Below are 23,466 nucleotides of genomic sequence, written 5' to 3' on the forward strand. Positions count from 1 at the left end.
AACCACTAGTCCCAAAGATGGATGTAAATACCTAGGGTCCCTTATAGTCCTGTAAGTGAGAGTTCTGCTGGTGGAAGTTACCTCTTCCCCCAGATCCTGTCTTGGCTCACTCCCTTTTCCCTAATCCAAGTGGGCAGAGGATCATATGGCACTTCCCCCCCCCTTTTTCTCCTTCTTCATTATGTTCCTCATGGTACTCCCAGCTCTGTACCATAGTCCCCTGATGAACCAGTTTCTTAGGTAGGATGAGAACAAATTTAGAGTATCGTCCAATCTTTTGGGATGATTCTCCTTGTACAAAATGAGTACAGAGTCCTGGAGTTCTTTTTCATTCTTTCCCCACCCCACTTCTAATCAGCCTAGAAACATTTGTTAAGCTCCTACTGTGTGCCAGACACTGAGGCTGAACGCTAAGTGCTAATCACCATTTCTGAACCCCTCCTGTTTCCAGGCATGCTTTCAGGTGAGAACTAGTTTCTTCCTTCTTCAGTCACAGAAAGCAGAGAGGGAGAAGGAAAGAGAAACTTCATAGCATACGAGATTGAGAGCTGGAAGGAACCTTGGAGATTATTTAGTCTCCCTTAATAAAATCCCCTTAATGAAAGGAATTATTCTGTGAAGTTTGGATTCAGTCAAAGGATTGCATTTGAGGACCTAGAGGGCCACATGTGGCCTTGAGGCTGCAGGTCCCTCACTCCTGATTTCATCAAACCCCCTCATTTTCTATGTGAAGAAACTGAGGCAGAGAGAGGTATGACCTTTCCCAAGGTCGCACAGTTGGCAAGTGACAGAACCAGGATTCGAACCTGATTCTCTGACTTGAGGTCTAGTGCTTTAGAAAGAATGACTGGGTATGGTTCTGTAGACAGAACCTGATGTTTTCCACTAGTCAGGAAAAATGTATATTCCTTGAAAATTTCACAGGGGAAAAGAGTGCTGGATTTGGAGATAGAAGAGCTGAGTTCAAATCTCTTCTCTGTGACTTATTAGTAGTATAACTTCTCAGAGCCTTGGATTTCTCATCTATAAAATATCTATAAAATGAGGACTTGATGGCCTCTTCTACCTCAGTTTGTGATACTGTGATGTACATTAAACATTGTTTTTTCACAGTTCTTAAAGAGTAAATGTTCCAGGCACTTACTTCATCATTTTTGTTTGCCTCCTCCCTAGGAGCCGCCACGCTAGTAGGTGCCTATGTGCCATGTCTATAGCATCCTGGGCATCTACATGAACCCAATTACTTCCAAGATGACTTGCTGACATTTGTGGGTGCTCTTCCTCCATATTATCCCTGGGGAGGACCTATTGTGGGGGAAATTGGCAGGTATCCTGGAGGCCTATGGTATTGTTTGCTCAGAGTTCAGGATGATGGATATAGCACAGTCAAGGCGTTACCAACCTTTGGGTTAGTGAAGTGTCATGGCAGTGCAAATTGTGGGAATTAAGGAGTTGATGAAATGGGAATCTGGGATGTTTGAGGAGACCTTGATGTTTAGATTTAAGTTTCCAGGTATAAGTAAAGGCAGGTGTTCAATGGAAAGGAAGAATAAATGAATGAAGGGAACTATAAAGGAAGAGTGATATCACAGCCTGGAGAGGGTCTGCAGGTGGGATTGTGGTGTGAGGAATATGTTGATTCCTCTTCCTGGCCTTAGCGTGTACATGAGGAAAGGAACAAGCAGTACTGGAGTGAGTGTTCTGTGATGAGAGGTATTCTGGTGAATGCTTGAGCATGGAAAAAGGGAATAAAAGAGAGACCGAAAACATAGGGAAGTTTAAAGATGGGCATGTGTGGTTCTTCAGGGTATTGCTGGACAAGATGGAAAAGCGGACTAGACACTGGTTTGGGTTAGGGCTGAGCCATGTAGGAATGACAGTGTGTTGAAATGTAGCTGGAAGAAAGAATTTTCCCTTTGGTGGGCTGCAACTCTGAATAACAATGACTAGGGGCATTGGAGGTAGGAATTCTAGGCCAAGTTATGGGGGAAAAACAAAATGACTGGAGCTCCTACAATCCATGATTATTTGATAACAGTACAGCTGTGTCAGTGTCCACAGTTTCTCTAATTACAAACACTGGGAATCTGGGGGTGGAGGTGGACCAGGGGTATAAGCTGGTTCAATGGGCCAGAAATGCCTGTTGATTGGGTCCCCAGGACTCATGCTGTTCACCACTTACTCAGCCCTTTCTGACGAGGACAAGAGATGAAAAATACACCCACAAGTTAGCCTTCAAGTGGACGGTATTCTTGACTCTGAGTTGTGCTTTGGACCCAGGGGAAAGAGGTCTCTGATTCTATTGCCTCTAATGTCAAATATTTCATCTCAGTCTGGTGTTTTAGGGCATTCACCTCTTAATCCAATCTTACATCACATAACTTCCCTGCATGGACTCTCTTTTCTAGTCAAACTAGGAAACTAGCTGTTCTCCAACTGGATATTTTATCTTCTGCCTCTGGGGTCTTGGTAAAGAATGTGTCCTATGTCTGGAATGTATTCTTTCTTCATTGCTATCTCTCATAATCCATATGTTCCTTTGAGGCTAAGTTTAGATGTCACTTCCTTTGGGAAACCTCCTGAGATTCTCCCTCACTCTCAGTTAATGTTTTCTCTCCTCAAAATACTATATTTTTTACCAATCTGCTGTAATGTAAGGTCTTTCAGGGTAGAGACTGTATCCTTTTTTTTGTTTGTTTTTTTCATCCCTGATGCCTACCATTATTGCCTTACAAATAATAGGTGTCTAATAAATGCTTGTTGAATGGAATCAAATTGCATTGGGAATAATTAGGTAAATTTGGAAAGTCTTAAATTAAGTTGTAAAGGCTTTATCCTTTAGAGAATGGTAGCCACAAGCTTATCTCTAGGTGGTTGTAAATAAATACAAGGAGTTGATCTTTCTAAGTATTTAATCTTGCTCCCTGGCTTCCTCGCCTTCCCTAAGCACATACTTCCATTTAGAAAAACAGCCAAGTAGTTGCCTAGCTGATACCATCTTCAGGGTGTGTTTGTAGCAAGATGGAATGAAGATATAACTAGCAACTGGGATATAAGTAGATTAAACATTTATGAAGAAAGTCTTGTTTAGACAGATCAAAGGATTGTTTTCCTTTTTGAAAACAGTTCTGAACTTTAAAAGCACCAAATAAAAATGGAAATTTCTATATACAAAGTAGAATAGAATAAAAGATTGTACATAAAACTGTAACTCTTTATGACATACATCTTGCATTTTCTTTTAAATATATAATCAGTTCAATGTTTAACTTGCAAAATTGTCCTGTTTGTTTTCTTCTGGCTTTCTTTTTGAGCTCTTTTGTGATTTTTTTATAAAAATCTTCAATGGTCCTCTTTTTAAAAAAAAGTTTTGTTTTTGTCTTTTTTAAATAACTAGTTGCCCTCTTCCACCTTCCCACATCCCAAATTAAAAAAAAAGAAACAAAAAACAAATTCCTTGTAACAAATATAGTTAAGTAAAACAGATTCATGTTGCTGGCTGCATCTGAAAGTAAATGTTTATTCTGCATCACCTCTCTACTGGGAGATGGGTAGCATGCTTATCGTCAGTTCATTGGAAACGTGGCTGGGTTATTTATTGTCTTGCTTATAGTTCTTAAATCCTTGAAAGTTGTTTTTCTTCATAGTGTTGTTATTATAAAAAGTGGTCTGGTTCTGCACACTTCACCCTGTGTCAGTTCATACAAGCCTTCCCAGGTTTCTCTGAAACATTTTTCTTTGTTTCCTTCCTTCCTTCCTTCCTTCCTTCCTTCCTTCCTTCCTTCCTTCCTTCCTTCCTTCCTTCCTTCCTTCCTTCCTTCCTTCCTTCCTTCCTTCCTTCCTTCCTTCCTTCCTTCCTTCCTCTTCTTCCTCTTCTTCTTCTTCTTCTTCTTCTTCTTCTTCCTTCTCTCTCTCTCTCTCTCTCTCTCTCTCTCTCTCTCTCCACCCCCCCCCCCAGGGACTTTTTGAGGACTTTGCTTTTCTTTAGTCCTTGTCCAAGGGGCAGGATTGGGCATTTTCTAACCTACAGTTTCTATTAGATGATGCCTCTCCAGGGAAATGGCCATTAATAGCATCAGATAATGGCAGGTACTTATCCACTTGATTGAAAACATTATTTGATGATGGTTTGCTTTTAGTTTTAAGACAGGGGTTCTGGTATAGTGAACAGAGCAACGGTTTTGAAATCAGGGGTTTGTTGATGCTTACTAGCTAAGTGCTAAGTGCTCATGGACAAATCATTAAATCTTTCTGAACCTCAGTTTTCTCATTTGTAAAATGGGGCTAGTAATCTCTCTGGTACATACGTCACTAGTTTTTTTTTTGTGAACACTTTCTAAGTCTTAATTTATGCCAGCAATTATTACTAAGGTATTAGGAATACTTGATATAGAAATAATCTCAGAAGAAAATTATCCCAAATTATCCTTTATTCCAGATTCAAATTCCACATCTTCTTTGAAGTCTCATCTGAAATCTGGGAAGAACTGATACCTTCCAATTCCTTTAACCTTTATCATCTGCATCACTTATATGACATTTATCACATGCTACTTGAGGATAATGAGTGTAATTGTTTTCAGATGGACCTATCATTTCTTCCTATCTTTATTGTAAACTCGCTGAGGGCAAGAATTTCATATTAATATGTATTTGTAACTCCCCTGCCCACATATCTCCCACATTTAGATCATTTAAGATTTCAGGATAAATGTAACTGCAGAGATAGTTTTGTTCAGTGACTGTCTGAATATCAGCCCAAAGGGCTGTGGAAATGTATATAGTAGATAATAAGCAGGTTAGAGAATATCACCATAGATTACTTGCCCATGAGTAATGAAGTAAAAGACATTGTGAAAGACACATATGAACAGAAAAGAAGGATTGGACCTCAAGTGAGAGTAAGCAGTTACAAATGAATAACCCTAGTGCTAGCCTGGAAAGAGCAAATGAATCACAGGAAGGGCTACAGTTTGTGGATAGATCCTCTCTTGAGCATTTATGGGAAGACACATGCAAGAATTGCTTAAGATGAGAAGAGTTGTGAGCTACATTGAGAAGAGGAGTGTCCACATTGACGAAAGCACAGATCTTTCAAAATGAATACTCCCTCTCTGTGAAAGCTGTCTCCCCTCCAACCTTCCTAAAAGAGCACTATACTTTGTACATAGCAGTCTGGTGAATTGGAAAGAACACTGTTCTAAGAGTCAAGAGATTTAGATTCTAGTCCTGTATCTCCTGTGAATTCTTTGTATGCCATTGGAGGAATCATTTTAACATCTCTCAAGCCTCAGTTTCCTTATCTGTAAAATGAGATATTGGGTGAGATATAATCTCAGGTTCTTCCCAGTTCAGATGTTCTATCTATGATTCTATGAAATAGTCATTGGCTGAATCAATCCTTACATGACTTTCCTTCCCTCTCTTCTCTCCACTCATTGCCCTGGCACACCTACTTCATCCATTTCTGCCATTTGAGAAGTCTAGTATGTTTACAAACTCTTTTTCTATTGTATGCCAAAAGCAAAGTATGGACTGTTCAGAAATTCTTTGTACATTTTACAGATTTAAGCCCTCTATGATCTGTTAGACACAGATGAGAGTGGAATTTGTACCTGTTTTCAAAGAAGTTTGTCAAGTGGGTGACAAGCAACATGGAGGCAGCCTGTGCAAAGAGTGTTGGATTAGAAGTCAAAAGATTAGCACATATGGAGCCAGGTAAGTTTCACAAAATGGCCCTCAAATTAACTTTTTGGAGGCAGTGAATTACAGTATATTCTTTTCAGGGAAGTTGGAGATCCTAGAACACCTGCATCATTAGGTAGAAGCCCTGTAATGCCATGAAGTCATTACTTATCAGATATGGACTGAGGGGAGTAGGCTAAGAAGGAACTCATCTAGGATTTGGGTGGAAAAAACCCAACCATTTGGTAGCTTTTAGTTTTAACTAATTATTATTGCTTAAAACAAAAAAGTCCTAAGATCAATTGTTTTTACTGAAAAGTTTAAACATTGTAAAGACGCGATAAATTTCAGTGATTCAGGACAGCACCCAAATTGCCTAGTCCAAGTTATGATTCCCACTCCAGCTCTGCAGCTAACTTACTCTAGTAACACTTTGGGGAAATCATTGACTACTTTGAGTCTTCTTCTCTGGAAAATGAGTACTCTGGGTTAAATAATGTCTAAGATGTCTCTATCTCTCACATTCTAGGGTTCTTTGATAGATTGCATTTAAAAATGATGAGAGGATGATTTTTTAAAAGCTCCTCTGGTGCTTTACCTGGGCCTAACCTTTCTATCAGGAAAAATAAAAAATGAAATCAACAGCCTTGGATATTCCTTCTTGGAACCAAATTCAAAACCATTCAGAATAGAAAGGTCAAGTCAACAAGCATTTGTTAAACATTTACCATGCGCTAGGTACTGAGTTGAATATTGGAGATAGAAACACAACAACCAAAAAATTCAACATCTTCCCTCAAGGAGCTTACGTTCTAGTAGGGGAGATGATACCTAAAAGAGGAGCTAAAAAGGAACATGGGTGAGAGGAGATTCCTGCATGATGGTGAATATGAAGAGTCAGAAGCAGAGCAGGGAGAGGAAAGAAGGATGGCTGCCCTAGGCCCTTCCTCAAAATGGAGGTTCTGGGTGGAAATCACCAATGGGAAAAAGGGGCCACTGGGACAGAGGTATTTCCAAGATGAGAAGGCCCCAGATGCTGAGGAAATTTCCAGTGTGAGAAGGCAGATGAGGTGCTGTGGGGAGTTCCAAGAATAAGAAGCAGAGCCAGAAGAGGAAAGATGGATGGTAGTCCTTGGTCTCTAAAAATGGAAATAGCAGGAAGAATTCACCAGAAGTAGAAGGGTACTACTGCAAGGTAATTGAAAAAATTGGAGAATGCTATCAAGGGGTCTCAAAGTGAAGGCCTTATAGAGGATGGTAAAGCTTATCTTTGAGTGCTTGCGAGCAAAAACAATGAATTGATCTTTCTAGATATATACCCCCACTCCATTGAGAAACTATAGGCAAACAATTTGTCTGGCCAATGTTCTCTCCAGAGTGTGCCTGGTGCAGCATGGAATGAAGTTATAACCAGCACCCAGAAGTTAGAGAGAAGGAATATTTATGCAGAAAGTCCTGTTTAGACAAAACAGGGGAACTTTCTGAGAACTTTGCCTTCCTCCAGAGCTTTATATCCAGCGGCAGGCCTGGACATTTTCCAACCCACAGCTCTATTTAGATCCTCCCCCAAAATATTCGTTCTCATCGTGTCAGCTAAAGACATACACTTATCCCCCCTTGATTAAAAATATTACTCATTGATGCCTTTAACTTTTAGGGTCTAAAACTTTATCTGTTACAGAAGGACACTCCTTATGCTTAAAAAAATCCAATCTCATCTCCTTTGTGAAGCATTTTATGATCATACCATGAAGATAGGATCTCCTGAACCTCCTTTGGTTCTAATGTCTGCCTCTTGATTGATACTTGGCATATACTGTCCTAATGTGTAATTAGCTTCTTTTTTTAAACAGGTTTTTAACTTATTTCTCTCTATACTGTAAGTTCTTTGAGATCATATCCTGCCTTTTTTTTTGTTTTCATAAAGCATCTCTGGTTAACACTCGTGGAAAATAGAGGGATGTGAGCTAGATGAAAATATAGTTAAGTTGGTTAGGAACTGGTTGAATTTCCAGATCCTAGGAGTAGTCTTTAGTGGGTCCATTCAGTTTGCAGCAAGGTCATTAGTAGAGATCCCAGAGATCTCTCTCTCAGTTTGACCCCACAGTCTTTAATACTTTTTTTCCCCTCAATTGCTTGAATGAAGGTATGGATGACAGTATTATCTAATTTGCAGAAGATGCAAAGCTGGGAGGGAAAGTGAATGGATGACAAATTTGGATCCCAAAAGATTTTCACTGGTTAGAACAATGAGTCAGATTTAACATGGTGAGATTTAATAGGGAAAATTGTAAAGTTTACATTTGGATTAAAAAAATCATCTTCAAATGGACAAGACGGGAGAAGTTAAGTTAGACCAGAGTTCTTCTGAAAACGTCATTCCAGTACTAAACCTAAGCCATCCCACCAACCTGAGTTAGGCCTTGTCTAGAACGATGCTCAAGGGCTTTCTACTTTAAACCAGAAAATGGATTTGAGGATGATTTTCATGCTATCTGCCTCAAGCACAAGAATTGCTTATCATGGCTGCAGCTGTAACCCACATTTATGGAATTGTTCACCATTTTCCAAGGGAATTAGAATTATTAGGGAACTGTTAGCCACACCCTGGATTACGACTCAACCTGACATCATGGGAATTTGCCTGTTCTGTTTCACATAGAGATTAGAAATGCCTTTATTTCTAGCTGAGGGGTCCAGTGTAAAGAGCATGGGAAATGGAGTCAGAGGACCTGGGATTGAAACTGTGCTTTGCCACTTATTACCCTGGGGAAACATCAACCTCAGTTTCCTCATTTGTAAAATGCAGGGGAGGAGACTTCTGTCGTGCCTTCCTGCTCTAAATCTATGATTCTAAGGTAAAAATAAATTCACATTCAATGAGGTTGCACCTACAGTGGCCTTTCCAAGACACACATAACATGACTGTTTTGTTTATCCAAAGGACAACATGGTGTCCTTATTCTGTCTATGCTAACACTCACTCCCTCATTACTCTTGAAGAGAAATTATTATTTTCAGCTTCTTCTCCTTCCTGGCTGCCCTTAGCTCCCAGAAGAATACTGTAGCATAAATTGGGATTTAGGGGGTGTAATTCAGGTTTATATACTAGTAATTAGAAGATTGCTTAAAAGACTCCTGTCACTATTTAATTATTCCAGTACAATAAGTGGATTATCAGAGGGTAATGGACTCTTTCCAGAATAACAACAAGACTTTACATTCCACCTTCTGTTACCCAGACACAGGACTAGTAGGTTATTTGACGAGCCACGTCTTTGGGGGCTTGAACCCAATCTACTCTTTTTTGCAGGAGAAAGAGGTAGGAAGTGAGTTTCCTTATTCTGGAGGTGGTATAGGGTGATAGGCAAGAGCTGTCAGTAGAGCCAAAATTCTTCAAATTAATTGCCTGCGTGACACTGGGCAAGTCACCTCACTTTGGGGAGTGTTGGTTGATCTGTAAAATGAAGGGTTGGGACCAGGTGGCTTCCGAGGTCCCTGCTGTCTCTAAATGAATGATCTTTCGCTTGGACTTGACTTTCTTGGTGATTTGAGGAGAAGGCTTTCAGTCCCAGTAAGGACTCAGGGCAAGGACCTTCATCTACACTATATTAACCAGGGGTCCATGAATATTTTGTGTGTGTCATGGACCCCTTGGGCAGTCATTCTGGTGGTCTATGGACCCCTTGGGTCCTCATTCTGATGGTCTATGGACCCTTTCTCAGAATAACGTTTTTAAATGCATAAAAAAAAATACAGAGTTTACAAAAGAAACCAATTATACTGAAGTATAATTATCAGAATATTAAAAAAATCCACAGACCCAAGTTAAGAACCCTTTGATCTACATGAATTCTGTCCCGTTTCCCTCTTTTCCCAATCTCCTCCTCCAGAATTCCCTCATCTCTATTGTGTATATACTTACACATGTGCATGTAAGCTCCTAGTACATAGAGAGTTGGTAAGCTCCTCCAATGCAGGGACTCATTTTGCTTTTGACTTTGAAGCAAGAGCTCAGGACAGTGTCGAACCCCCGGTAGGTGACTCATAAATGCCTGTTGATTGATTGCTGGGTCAGAGCCGAAGGGGCCTGTTATATCACACACATGCCTGTGAATTATTAGCTGCCCAGCTCTTCAGGCAGGCAAGATGCTGTATCCCCAGGCATACTTAACACTCCCTTATGGGGCAGGATTTTAAATGCAGCCAAACTCTGCCTCAAAACCGTATATGATTTACAGAGAGCTGTGTATAATGCACTTTACTCTGACAGATGGGTTTAACCTTCAATGATGTGAACTCTTTTCACCACACCCAAACTATATACCCTATAAATAATTCTTTATGTAGTTTGCTGGATTCCCCTTTCCCACCCTACAGGCACACACACACACACACGCACACACACTCAGTCTCATGATCACATTCTCATATTCATATACACACTTATATACACAGTCACACTCATATTCTCACATACACACACACTATCATATATACAACCTCATACTCACATACACATACTCTCACACTCAAACACATTCACTGTTACGCTTGTAGCCATACTCATGCACACATCCACATCCACTCACATCCACACTCTTTCACACACATATTCACGGTCACCATCATATTCACATAGACTCACACACTCATACACAGACTCTCTCACAAGCACACATATTCACAGTTACATTCACAGTCATGTTCACAACACACTCACACACTCACTCAGACTTTTGTACTCATACACAGTCAGTCATACACACATATACTTATACACTATCATATACACACTCTCATACTCACACTCAAACATATTCAGTCACACTTACCGTCATGCTCACATACACATACATTCACACACTCTTATACACACACACACTCAGTCTCATACTCACATTCTTATATACATATATACGCTTATACGCAGTCACACTCATATTCTCACATACACACACACTATCATATATACAACCTCATACTCACATACACATACTCTCACACTCAAACACATTCACTGTTATGCTTATAGCCATACTCATGCACACATCCACATCCACTCACATCCACACTCTTTTACACACATATTCATGGTCACAATCATCCTCACATAGACTCACACAAACACACACATTCACAGTCACACTCACAGTTATGTTCACGACATACTCTCACATACTCGTACTTTTGTACTCACACACAGTCAGTTGCACACACATACACTTATACACTATCATATACACACACTCCACACACATCACACACACACACACAACACACACACACACACACATACACACACACACATACACACACACACACAGGCAAATATATCTTCCAGACTGCCTCAGAGATGGCAGGCTCCACCTTGGAAATGTGCTTCACTCACAAGCATTTCTTCCACAAGCCAATAAGTATGCAGACTCACTGATAAAAATGTGCTTTGGAGACAATAAGTAGTTGTCTTGAGATTGAAAGCTGAGAACACAATGATAGGCCCAGCAGAGATTTCCCCAATTACACTCCTATGTCCCCCGCCGTTCTGTGTTTTCAGAGAAGGTGGCCACTGTGCTGACCCCCTCAAAGAATTCAAAGCATGTTCCCCCTCCTCTCTGGGCTTAAGCTGGCCTGGTAATATTGTAACTTTCAATTTAATCATTGACCTAAACTAGGCTGCATTTTTATCTCTGCGGGAGCCTTGCTGGGTTGAAAGATCCAGCTGTGGCACGCTGAGAGGGAAAGCTTGCACTAGAGTATTTGGACCAGCAAGTGACACCACTTCAGCTCTGAGATAAGATGGAAACTTTTTCAAGCTGTTTGAAAATTATTAAAAGGACCCCGCCCCCCCCCCCCCCCAGCACACCCAAGCCAATCCCGGGCTGCAGATAAGACAGATGCTGGGCTGGAGCATCTGGGGGTTGTAAACGAGGAGGATTACCCAAGCATTACTGATATTACTGTGGAAACCTAGATTATCAGTAATTAAGGTTTTGAAAGTTTTCCCCAGCTGCACAATAGACCCCTCAGTACCTTGGATTCCTGAGCAGGAGTTGGGTTAACTATTAAAAGAAGACAAAAAGCATTTCAAGCCAAACCTGAAGGCTCTTTAACGAGTACAACATTGCATCCACTATGGGGTCTTTCTCCTTGACTCTCTCTTCTCCACAGATCCAATGTTCATACCCTTGTGTTCCTGAAAGAGAGCTCCTTTTCTTTCTTTGTGGTTTTAAATTAGTTTGATGAGTAGGCCTTGGATTTAGGATTAAAGAGGTTAAAAGTCACATTTCACTTTGGGATAGTGAATAAATTATCAAGAAAAATATGTCAGGGGAAAAAATTATTAAAATTTTTAAATCACACAATAGTTTAAAAGAAAAAAAAACTTCTTTCCAAAAAGAATCCCTTCACTTATTTCACAGTTCTACAATTTACTCACTGTATCTTAAACATACACACACACACACACACACACACACACACACACACACACACACACACACACATTTTTTTGCCCTGCTTGACCAAAATGACTTGGAGAGGATGGGAATCATTATATAGATTTAGAATTTTCTAATGTTAGGGATCTATGGAGTTTATTTATCCCAATTTCTTCCTTTAACAGATACCCAGAAATAAAGCCCCCAAATCCATGAGGTTTAGTGAGTTGATGGGGGTTGTTGAGCAAGTCAGTGATGACTCGTACTAGAGAACCTAGTTCCCTGGACTCTTATTATCTCTTAATGAGATAATGGCAGTCAGCTGGGTCACCAGGAGGATGGTGGTACCCTGGCAGGTTAGGGAGAGGGAAAGAGAGCCATAAAACTGGAGAAGGTAAATTCATGCTCAGGCCTTGTGTTGTAATATGATGAAAAAAAGAGTTGGATTTGGATTTGGAGGACTTGGATTCAAATCCCAGCTCTCTTTGTTACTGCCTTTGTGACTTTGGACATAGGTAACCTCCTGGAGCTTCACCTTCCTCATCTGTAAAATGAAGGGGGTTGACTTAGATGTCCTCTAATTCCCTTACGACTCTAAATCTATGATTCTGACCTGGGTAATTCTGAGCAGGGCACTTAACCTCTCGAGGCTTCCATTTCTTCATATCTAAGCTGGGAGAATTAGATTAGACGCCTTCTTAGGTTCTGTCTAGCTCTAATTCTGCGACCAGATGATTCTGTGACCCTGAGCCCTTGAAAGCTACCAAGCAAAGCTACCCTTGGTGCTGATGCTAGCTTATACTTACTAAGGAAGGAAAGAATTCGTGCATCAGGAGTTTTTCTTTTTTTGTTTTTTTTTTTTTTTTTAACAGTAAGCACCAAACATAGCAAAGAGAAGACACTATAAATGTCTGAGTTGCAACAAAAGGAGTGTTAGTTAACCTTAATTTACCTTGAAGCCTTCTGTGGTGAATTGCTTTATTACTGTACATAGTATTTGTGATTTGGATTTTCAAACGCTGTATTTTCATTCTGCATTTCATGATGCTTTTATATGCATTCCCATTTCATTTCTTCAATCTGTTACAAAACCTGCTAATGAAAGCAGGAAAGTAGCATGTTTATTAAATGGAAAAGAAAAGAAAAATCTTTAAAGAGAGAAAATAACATAAACCTGAGGCCCAAGTACCACAGACTATTCATAAAGAACTAATGAATTAAATCAAGCAAACCAGATCAATGCTCTTTTTTTTTTTTTGGTTCCTTTCAAATTATAAAAAAAGTGGACAGAGGGGAATTTTGGAGATATAATTTGTTCCAGGCCTGAGCAGAGCATATTTGCATCTCATGAAATTTTACTAGAAAAATATAATTCAAATTGGCTTGGAGATGAGACCTATCAAATAGATTGAAAGCTGGATTAGAAACCAACACTAACGAAAAATTGCAATGTGTACCAAGTGAGAGGAACAGTGTCCAAAAGATTGCTGTAAAGTCTCACAGAGAAGGTAAACAACCTATTAATTAGAGTAGCAGATGGTATTAAATTGATAGAAGTTTCAGATTCCAAGGCCAAAAACAAAATTTAAAACAAGGAACCTACTTTATCAGTTAGAAACCCTAGCAGAAAATCAATGACAGGAAAAAATAAGATCTGCAGGTAGTCCTAGGAAGGAACAATATTTGGAAAGATTGGGGGCAGAACAGAAACTTGGAATGATGGTGAGACAGTTAGGGACTTGCTTTAAAAGACATCGTGGTACACTGTAGATGATTCATGAGACATGGCACTAGAAAGACCTTGGTTCAAATTCTACTTCTAACAGTTACTAGATTTATGACCACAAGCATGTTGTTAAACCTCTCTGAGCTTCAGTGCCCTTTTCAGTCAAATGAAGATTGTATCTGTAGTCTTGACCTCACAGGATTATTATGAAACTTAAGTGTGCTAATATATGTCAAACGATTTATAAATCTTAAAACATTATGTAAATAAATTATGCTAAAATGGATTCAAGGTTAGGAAAATAAAGGATTCACTAATTAATATGCCTTTAACATATTGTCCTCATATTATTTTAATTAGACATGGTTACTACTAGTCAATTTGATTTTTTCATTGTATTTTGTTTTTTAAAATTCTAAAGCAAGTATTTTATCCTTGCATCAGTCCTTCTAAATGTTCCTGTTACAAACTTTTCTAGTTTTCTATTGGTTCCTGTGATTACATTTCAAACTTTACAACCAGCTCTAGTCTGTTCATCAGGAATGCTTGAAAAACCTCTATCTACTAAAGCTTCATTTTTTCCCCCTTTAGGATTCTATTCACTTTTTCAGGGCAAGTTATTCTTGGTGGTAAGCCTTCATCTTTTGCTTTTCGATTACCATATTCCAAAACTGACTCTCCTTAAAGCGATGCTTGCCAAGTCTTGCAAAATCCTGACTATGGTTCCTTGTTACTTAATTTCTTTTATTATGGCTACTTACAATCTTTTTTCCCCCTTTCACCTGGAAGCCATAGATTTTGGCTGTAGCATTCTAGGAGTTTTTATTTTGGCTTTTCTTATGGGAGGTGAGTAGGGAATTTATTCTATTTTCTTGTTGCCCTCTGGTTCTGGTAGATGATTTCTTGAAAGACTTTTTTTTGGGGGGGGAAGGGATCACAATTTTTAGCACAATGATCCCCAGATTATCTCCTTAGCTTGTTTGCCAAGTTAATAGTTAAAAGCATATTTCTTGAATATCCCTCCTCCATCATTTGATTTTGTTTTAATATTTTTTGATGTCTTATGGAGTTGTTGCTTTCTGTTTTTCCCACTTTATTTGTAGGGAGTCCAGTTCTTGGGTAGGTTTTTTTCTACTTTTTGATGATGTCATTCTCCTACTCAATAAACTTCAGTAGCTCCCTATCACTGACAGGATCAAATACAAAAATTCCCAATTTGGCATTAAAAGCTCTTTATAACCTTTGTCCCCAACTCTCACCTTTTCAGTCTTCTTACATCTTCTATCTCTTCACTACCACATGCTCTTTGATCCTGTGACACTAGCCTTCTTGTTCTTTGTCAAACAAGGCATTCTATCTTTCCACTTCAGGCACTTTCACTGGCAAACCCCACTCATGGAAAGCTCTACTTTTCCATCTCTACCTCCTGGCTTCCTTGAATTTTCAGTCCCAGTTAAAATCCCGCCTTCTACAGGAATTCTTTCCTAATCCCTTTTAATTCTAGTACTTCGCCTCTGTTGATTATGTCCTACTTATCCTGCTTATAACTTGGTTGTACATAGTTATTTGTATGTTGTTTCCCCCATTAGATTTTGAGATGTTCTAGAACAATGCCTTTGTTTTCTTTGTACACACAGCACACCAGCAGGTGCTTAGCAAACGTTTATTGACTGACTCAATGACCTGTTGGAATTCTCATTTCTTCTCATTCCTGTTCTTTTCTTCCTACCTCTCATTTCATTTGTCATTATGTTTTGTGTCTCTTTCTTCATTTCTTCCAGGTGTTCTTCTTGTCCTTTTCTGTGAGACTCTACTTTGGCTTATGGGGTTCTTCCTTCTTCTGGCTTTCCCTTTTGGGCTTCTCTCAATCCATAGTATTTCTTCACTGTTTTTAGCATTTTCTTCTGTTACTGCTAACTCTCCATTGGGACCTTGCACAAGAGTCAGACTCTGCTCCTTTCCATGCCCTAGAATGGTGTGAGCAAGATGCACATGGTGCTGGGGATGGAAACTCTGACTAGTCACCACCCTTTGCAGGAATTACTGGGTTTCAGTTCGGGATCCTGGTTATTCAAGCTAGGTTTTAGCCTCAGCCCCTTCTCCATCTCTATCTACTTGAACAGTCTCAAACTCAGGTTAATTCCATCTCTTGCTGTGACCTTGGTGGACCCCAATCAGATGCTGGCAATTGTTCTGGTAGAAGGATGCCTGGAAGACCCATGTGCTTTGCTTTCCCTTACGCTGCCCTGGCCCTTTGTGGGGGGATGACTCTTGCTGTGGTCCTAGCTTAGGCTGCCAGGGCACTGGGTCACTAAGGTGTTGGCTTGGTCCTGTCTCCTTTTGTGATTTGGGTGTGGGCTGACTGGGTGCTGTTCTGGTCTTGCCTCCTGCTAGACTGCCTAGACCCTGTGCTAGATGCTGATCTGGCCTTTTCTTCTGTTGTGGCTTGGGTGGGGTTGCTTGGCACTCATCTGACTCTGTCTCCTGCTGTTTTGGGGCTGCATTGTAGCTTCTGTCTGTGCCCGACTTGTTTCTACTCAGAGGCTCCAAAGGTTTCTGGCAGTCTTCTTGTACAGTCCTGGACTTGATCGAGGAGTTTAGAGCCATATCTCTTCCCTTGTGGGGCATTTTTTAGCACTTTACTGAGGTGTTTGTGAGAAAGCCGGGCTCTTGCAGGCCTTAACAAGCTACCATATTAGCCAGAAGTCCCCATTTTGATAGGAAGAAGCAGCTTATTAAAGCAAATTCAACAAACATTAATGCCTCTTCTGTGTAAACATTATGCCATTGGTGATACAAAGACAAATGTGAAACAGTCCCTTACCTCATAAAGTTTACATTCTTTTGGAATGTATGAAGGAGAAGGGACTGAACCAGATACATAATAAGAGCTACATACTGAAGGTGAATATGCTATCAGAATAATACAGGTAATTGAGGCCAGTTGGCTAGAAAATTCAGGCTGACATTGCCTGAATTATTTGCTTAATGAGATTTCTCATGTGGGATTGATTTCTGGTAGGAGAGAATGATATGGGAAATTTTGGGTTTTGCTCAGTAATTATCACAATTCTCTCCCTCTCTCTTTTTAAACTACAGAAAGACACAGGTGACATCTCCCTGGGCTGATTCATTGACTGTACAATCTGTTGTATTGACTGACTGTTTCTTAGAGCTGGCTGTTAAGATGATGGAAATAACCAGGACATTCATTGTTAGATTACTTGGGGGTCGATAAGCTCAGTTACTTAGAAAGTGATGACAAGGAGGACAAGTTCACTGATTGGATCCTTTGTACAGGTTGGGGAGAAAACACATCCTGCAGTCACCTTGGAGAATTCTAGCCCATAATTGCATGGTTGGACCCAAGGCAGGAACTAAAATTTAACAGATCCCCCCAACCTATTCTAATATACTGGTAAAAAAAAATGACTCAAGGTGGATGTCTCATTTCATTTTTGCATACAAAGGTTGACACAACCTTAGTCAAAGACTGCAGTCAAAGAGTACCTGACAAACCTTATCTCTTTAGGATCATGGAGCTTTAGAGCTGGAAGGGGTCTGTGAGATCATCTAACTCTGAACCCTCTGCTATCTAGCCTGTATGGTTTTCCCTTTTTTTTTTTTGAGGTATGTTCTTTAATGATAAATGTGTTAGGGGGCTTAGGCACTTTACTAGGAGATATATTAGCCAAGGTAAATGGTGTAACAGATATAGTAACTAGAAAGAACCCTGAAATTAGGGTTGGAAAACCTGGGTTCAAATCCTGCCTTTGTAATTTATTAGCTGTGCAACCTTTTTGAGCTCCAACCTCTCTTAATTTCATTGCTTTCCTTCTTTTAATTATGTCCTATTTATCCTGTTATATTTGTTTTCATGCTATCTCCTCCTTTAGATTGTAAGCCCCTTGGGGGCAGAAACTGTCTTTTGCCTCTTTCTGTGTCTCCAGTGCTTAGCATAGTGCCTAGCATTTAGTAGGAACTTAATAAATATTTATTGAATGAATGAATGAATAAATTAATCTGACCCATAGTCTCATATTCCTCATAGAATGAGATTGCTACTCTACAGGATTCCTTTCAATACTGAATACTAGAAATTAAATTGTATCTAGTCTACTAAGGTAGAAAATGCAATTGAACAAATAACTATTATAAAAAATGTAAGTTGTAAAAATGGTATAAACCTAGTTTTGAGTGATATAATAACTAATAATATAATAGCTAGCATTTATATAGTACTTTAAGATTTGCAAAGCACTTTTTTTACAAATATCATCCCATTTTATCCTCACAATAACCCTGGGAGGTGGGTGCTATTATTATCCCCATGTTACAGATAAGGCAAATGGAGGTTAAATGACTTGCTCAGGGTCACAGAGGTGATAAATATCTGGGAAAAGTTGGGTCAATCTTCTGTCTCCTGGTTTAGCTTTCTATCTACTGTATCATCTAGCTAATAGTAAAGGAAGGAAAGAGACTATCTGGGGATTGAGAGAAGCATCACAGAACCTATTAACCCAGCAGTTACCAGCAGTAGGCCGAAGATCAACAGGAATGATAATGGACTGAGTATGCCACATGCAGCAGACACAGCCCAGCATGGGGAATTCTGCAATCACTGGCAGAGTGTACAGTGTTTGTCCTTGTTGAGTAAAGCTTATCCAGAGCAGACTGGCCACTCTCTTAGAAGAGAAGTTCAAGGATCTTAAGGAAAGCTGCTCCTCTATCCAAGTTGTCAGAAAGAATGACGTGTTCAATTTAAAAAATGGAAGAAGGCCTTCAGTGTTAAAACAAAGAAGAAAAAGGAACGCCAAATAGCTGTGGGGAATCCAGATATGTCAGTCACCCAGGTTTGCAGACTTTCCCCTTGACTTTCTCAGCCCCATCCCAATGCCCATCTGTTACTGGTCTCCTGTTGACTTAACCTCCTCAGCATCTCTCCCCTGTTGTCTACTCAGACAACAACCACCCTGATTCACTCCTGACCTCTTGCCTAGACCAATCATCTCCCAACTTCTTTGATTACAAACCATTATTGGTAAAAAGTGTTAACCACTTACCCCAAATATTTTTATATTAACTCAATAAATGTTTGTAAATTGCAGTAATGTCCTACTATAATAATTAGGAACATCAAAAACGCACAAAAATAAAAATTTAAAAATAATAAGATAAAGATGGAATAACATTTTATCCTAGAGTCAATAGGAAGTGATTGGAGTTTATTGAGTAGGAGAACAACATGGCCAAATTTAAAATTTGCAAAAATCACTTTGGCAGCTATGTGGAAAATAGATTTTGAAGTTTACTATAGGCCCCTTGGACAGAAAGAAGAAACAGATGAGAAGTTCTGGAAATATCGCAGGCCTGGCTCAAAGCTGTGATAAAACAGCAATGAGCGACTTCAATTATCTAGGGGTTGGTTGGTACTCTCTTTGTGCCAAAAGTAGAATAGCTAATAACTTCATGCCTAGCTTTAATGTTAAATTTTATCCTTCCCAAGGTAGAGTAACCAGCAAAGGATAATTCTATTCTGGAGCTGATTCTTACAAAGAGGAAGGGGATGGTTGTTGGGGTATAAAAGACGAGGAAACTTGGGAGGGTGCTGACTACTCTCTCCTAGAGTTTGGGATTAAGGAGATTAAAGTTGGATATAGTCTGACATGTACCCTAGAATTTGGGATAGATGGGAGCCCATGGACTAAAATTTTATAGGGAAGTCAGCTTAGGGGGTAGGGTAAACTCTCAAGAATTAAATTCTAAAGGAGCCAAGGAAAGGCATTCCATTGAGGAAGAAAGATGGGTGTTGTCTCAAGAGACTGATAGAAATGCACAGGAAACTCAATAAATAAATTATTTTTTAAAAAAAGATACATAAAGGACAGGACATGTTTCATAGTGGATACAGAGCTGAACTCCAAGTCAGCAAGATTTGGGTTCTAGTACTGACTCTTGTGCATACTGGCTGTGTGCGTGGACAGGTCACTTTCAGTGTCCCAGTCAACTCTCAAAGACTATTAGTTGCATAACATAGGCCAATTTATATTGGTAGGAGCTTCAAAATGAGAGTTCCCTATGTTGATGAAATCAGAGGTCCAATAAAAACAAACAAACAAACAAACACTGTAGAGATGATGGAAGCAAGTCCAGGAAATAGAGGACCAATGTAAGAGTGAGGCACAGACCCATAAAGGTGCCCAGCAAATGAGCTGAGGCTGGCAAGGAAAGCTAAGACCAACCAAAGGAGTTTGTTTTGTTTAGCCACTTTGAAAAAAGGGCAGGATCAGAGAAGGTAGAAAATGGCTGCCTGGGGTGGATGGATGATGCTAATTGACAACAGAAAGACGGCAGACATGCCTAATGATTTTTGCTTCTACTTTCTCTCTCAAAATGTATGACGTTTGGACTGGAAATCACAGAGCTAAAGGGGCTGACAGGGAGTTGATTCCCAAAATAAGTAAGGAGATAGAGAGTACCTTACTGTCCTTGCTGAATTTAAGTCACCTGGCTCAGTTCCTGAAGTTCTAAAAGAACTGGCAGATGTGATTGCTGGGTCACTGCCAGGGATATTTGTCAGGGATCTTCTTCTCCGTTCTTCCTCTCACCCTACCCTTTTTAAAAACTGGTCTTAATCTATGATGGAAAATACTATTTTGGGAGTTTCACCAACAATGAGGAACTAGCTGCAGAATAGAAATGAAGGGAACCTTAGAGAGAAGTGAGTGCTACATTTTTGGAACTTATGGTTTAGAGGAGAGGAAAGATGGGCAAAGTCTGACAACCAGGCTCGATTTTTAGAAGGCAGATTTCAAAGTGTTTGGAGAAGTGATGGAATGTTGATGATGAAGGACAGAAGGAAGAACTACTGAACTCTGCTTTTCTTTGCTAAAGAGAACAATCTTTGAATCAGACAAAATAGAACAGAAATAGCTAATAGAGAGTTGAAACTCAAGCTAATTAGAGTGATAGGGAGTGGGTACCTGGATACCCTTGATGACTTCAAGTTCTCAGATATGGGACAAATGAATCACTGGAGTCCTGAAAGAACTGGCAGATGTGACTGCTGAACCAATGCCCTTGCTCACTGAAAAATCATAGATGAGAGGGATTCTGCCAAAGGGAAAAAGGGCAAATGTCATAATTTTCAGGAAAGAGAAGAAAATGAAATATACAAACATACATAAATGAGCAAGCTTGTCTTGGAGTCCTAGTATGATTCTAGAACTTATTACTGAAGGGATGGTGAGAGGATATCTAGAAAAGGGTGAAGTTCATTTGCTTTTCTTCCTTCCTACTTTCCTTACTCTCTTTTTCTCTTTCTTTTTTTCTTTTTGACAAGGTTATTGGACTGGTATATTGGAGGAACGTTGTAGACAGAGTTTGCTTAGATTTTAACAAAGAATTTGACAAAGTCTCTTATGCTATTCTTGTGGAAAAGATGGAGAGATGGACTAGATAACAGTAGATTTTGATGGATTTGGACCTGTTTGGATCCAATAAAGGAATCATTAACAGACTGGCATCAGCTTGGAAGGAGATCTCTAATATAATCCTTGTCTCATCTATTCAAGTTTGCCTCTTTATTTACCTTTTTCTATTATTTGAAAGTAAACTTTGACCATATACAATTATAAGATTTCCTCCTTCCTCCTCCTGAGCTCCTTCATTTTGGGTGGGATAGAATGAGTATCAAAGGGTGAGCAGGCACACGGGTGGGGTATAATCTAAACCCCAAATCTCATTTTGTTAGCTTCTCCTAGTCCCCAATACATTCTTCTTCCAAATTTCCCTATTGTTTTCAAGGGTATTTGACTCCCCAGCCATCCAGGTTCACCCTGTCAATGTCATCTTCAAATCCTCACTCTCGCTCACCCTACCTCAGCTGCCAAATTTTCTATCTACCTCCACAACATTTCTTGCCTCTGTCTTCTTCCCTCTACTCCTATAGCTGTTATGCTAGTTCAGGCTCTCATCTCTTTTTTTTAATGGATTATTGTAATGTTATCCTAATTGGTCTTCCTGTCTCAGATCTCTCCCCTCTCTAAGCCATCCTCCATACAGCTGCCAAAGTGATTTTCTTAAAGTGCCAGTCTAACTCTGTAATTCCTCTACTCAATAAACTCCATCAGCACCCTGTTGACTCTAGGACACAATATTTCCTCTGCATCTCATACTTTAAAAATTTCCTTTTTTTGTATAAGTTGATCATCTGCATCATGTCCAATGGTATGTGCACATTATCGACTAAATATAAACATAAGTAAATATATGCAGATAGGGGCACGTACTTATTTTTTTTAAACTTTTTTTTTTTTAATGGATGAGTGTACAGTCAAAAATATTTGGAGACCACTGCATTAGTAAATACCCTTAATGAGTTTCTGGGGCCAAAAAAAAAATTCATTACCTAGTTTCTACCCTTTAGTGACAAGCTTCTCTTATTTTAGTGAGACTGGTCCTCAGATGACAGACATACAGGCTATCACCAGGCCTATATTAGAAGTCTTTTCTCCTTGGGTATATCTACCATGGACCAGAGCTGGAGAACTCAGAGGGAACCTCCATACTTCAATGAAACTTTAGGGGAAATTACTTAACCTACAAAATGTAATTTTGGCAGTGAAGCAACATTAGAATAAGCCTGCTGACTTGCCACCATTTTGACCCTAACCATTTCATTAGTGTTTCACAGAACTATAGATTATCAGAGTTGGAGAATACCTTTAAAGTTTATCTAATTCCTCCCCCCACCCCATTTTATAGGTGAAGAAACTGGAGTTCAGTAACTTGCCCTGTCACATAACTTGTTAATAGAACTTTCTTTTATTCTATCCTCTCCCCGCCACCACCACTCCACCATCATACCATTCAGTGCTCCTAGGGTTATCTTTGAGTCTGCAAGTGTTGTTTAAGCATTCATTATGAGAAAAAGGTGATCAGAGCAACACATCCCTTGAAAAATTCTCATGCTTTGGGGACAATGTGTGTGGCACAGTGGGGTGAGTACTGGACACAGAACCGGGAACCATGGGTTCTACTTGTGAATCTACACCCTAATTCATTCCATAACTTCTCACTTCCCTGGACCTTAAAGTCCTTCTCTGTAAAATAAAGGGGTTGGACTTGATCAAGCATTCTTAATCTGTGGTCCACGGATAGATAGAGAATCCTTAAATTTCACTAATTTCTAACTGAAATTTGCAATTCTGTCTATTGCTGAAAAACTCTTCTGAGAAGGGATCTATCTATAGGGTCCTCTTAGGGGCTATGATACCCTTAGGTTAAGAACCCCTGGGTTAGGTAATCTCTGAAGTTCCTTCTTTCTCCAACAGATAGTGCCAGTCAAGGTCCTGAGGCTTGGGTCAGGCAAATAGCTCATACAGCCTTGGCACCATGCTATTGACAAACAGTACTCCTCCTAGGAATGGACAGGCTAATGAGGGAAGCACAGGAATAGCAGTGTTGTTGCCAATTACTATGGAGACTGGATACCCTCCCCCACCCACATCTTCTTTTACCCCCTCCTGCTGTTTGAGTCAACTCAGTCCAAAGGTTCCATCACAGAAGATTTCAATCACTTCCTGGGTCAGGGCAACCCTAGGCACTGGACTG

At 39.7% G+C, this 23,466-nt stretch overlaps 1 long non-coding RNA gene across 1 annotated transcript in view; it reads right to left on the reverse strand.

Annotated features, from left to right (window-relative positions):
- Window positions 1-9,814, reverse strand: part of LOC110209583 (uncharacterized) — a 40,295-nt gene extending 30,481 nt beyond the window's left edge. The window contains exon 1 of the long non-coding RNA XR_002324866.2: window positions 9,611-9,814. This is a non-coding gene — a long non-coding RNA (uncharacterized LOC110209583). The remainder of the gene's footprint in view (window positions 1-9,610) is intronic.
- Window positions 9,815-23,466: the final 13,652 nt, after the last annotated feature.

Source organism: Phascolarctos cinereus, unplaced genomic scaffold, assembly GCF_003287225.1.
Source record: "Phascolarctos cinereus isolate Bilbo 61053 unplaced genomic scaffold, phaCin_HiC Scaffold_3;HRSCAF=262, whole genome shotgun sequence".
Taxonomy (NCBI): Eukaryota; Metazoa; Chordata; class Mammalia; order Diprotodontia; family Phascolarctidae; genus Phascolarctos; species Phascolarctos cinereus.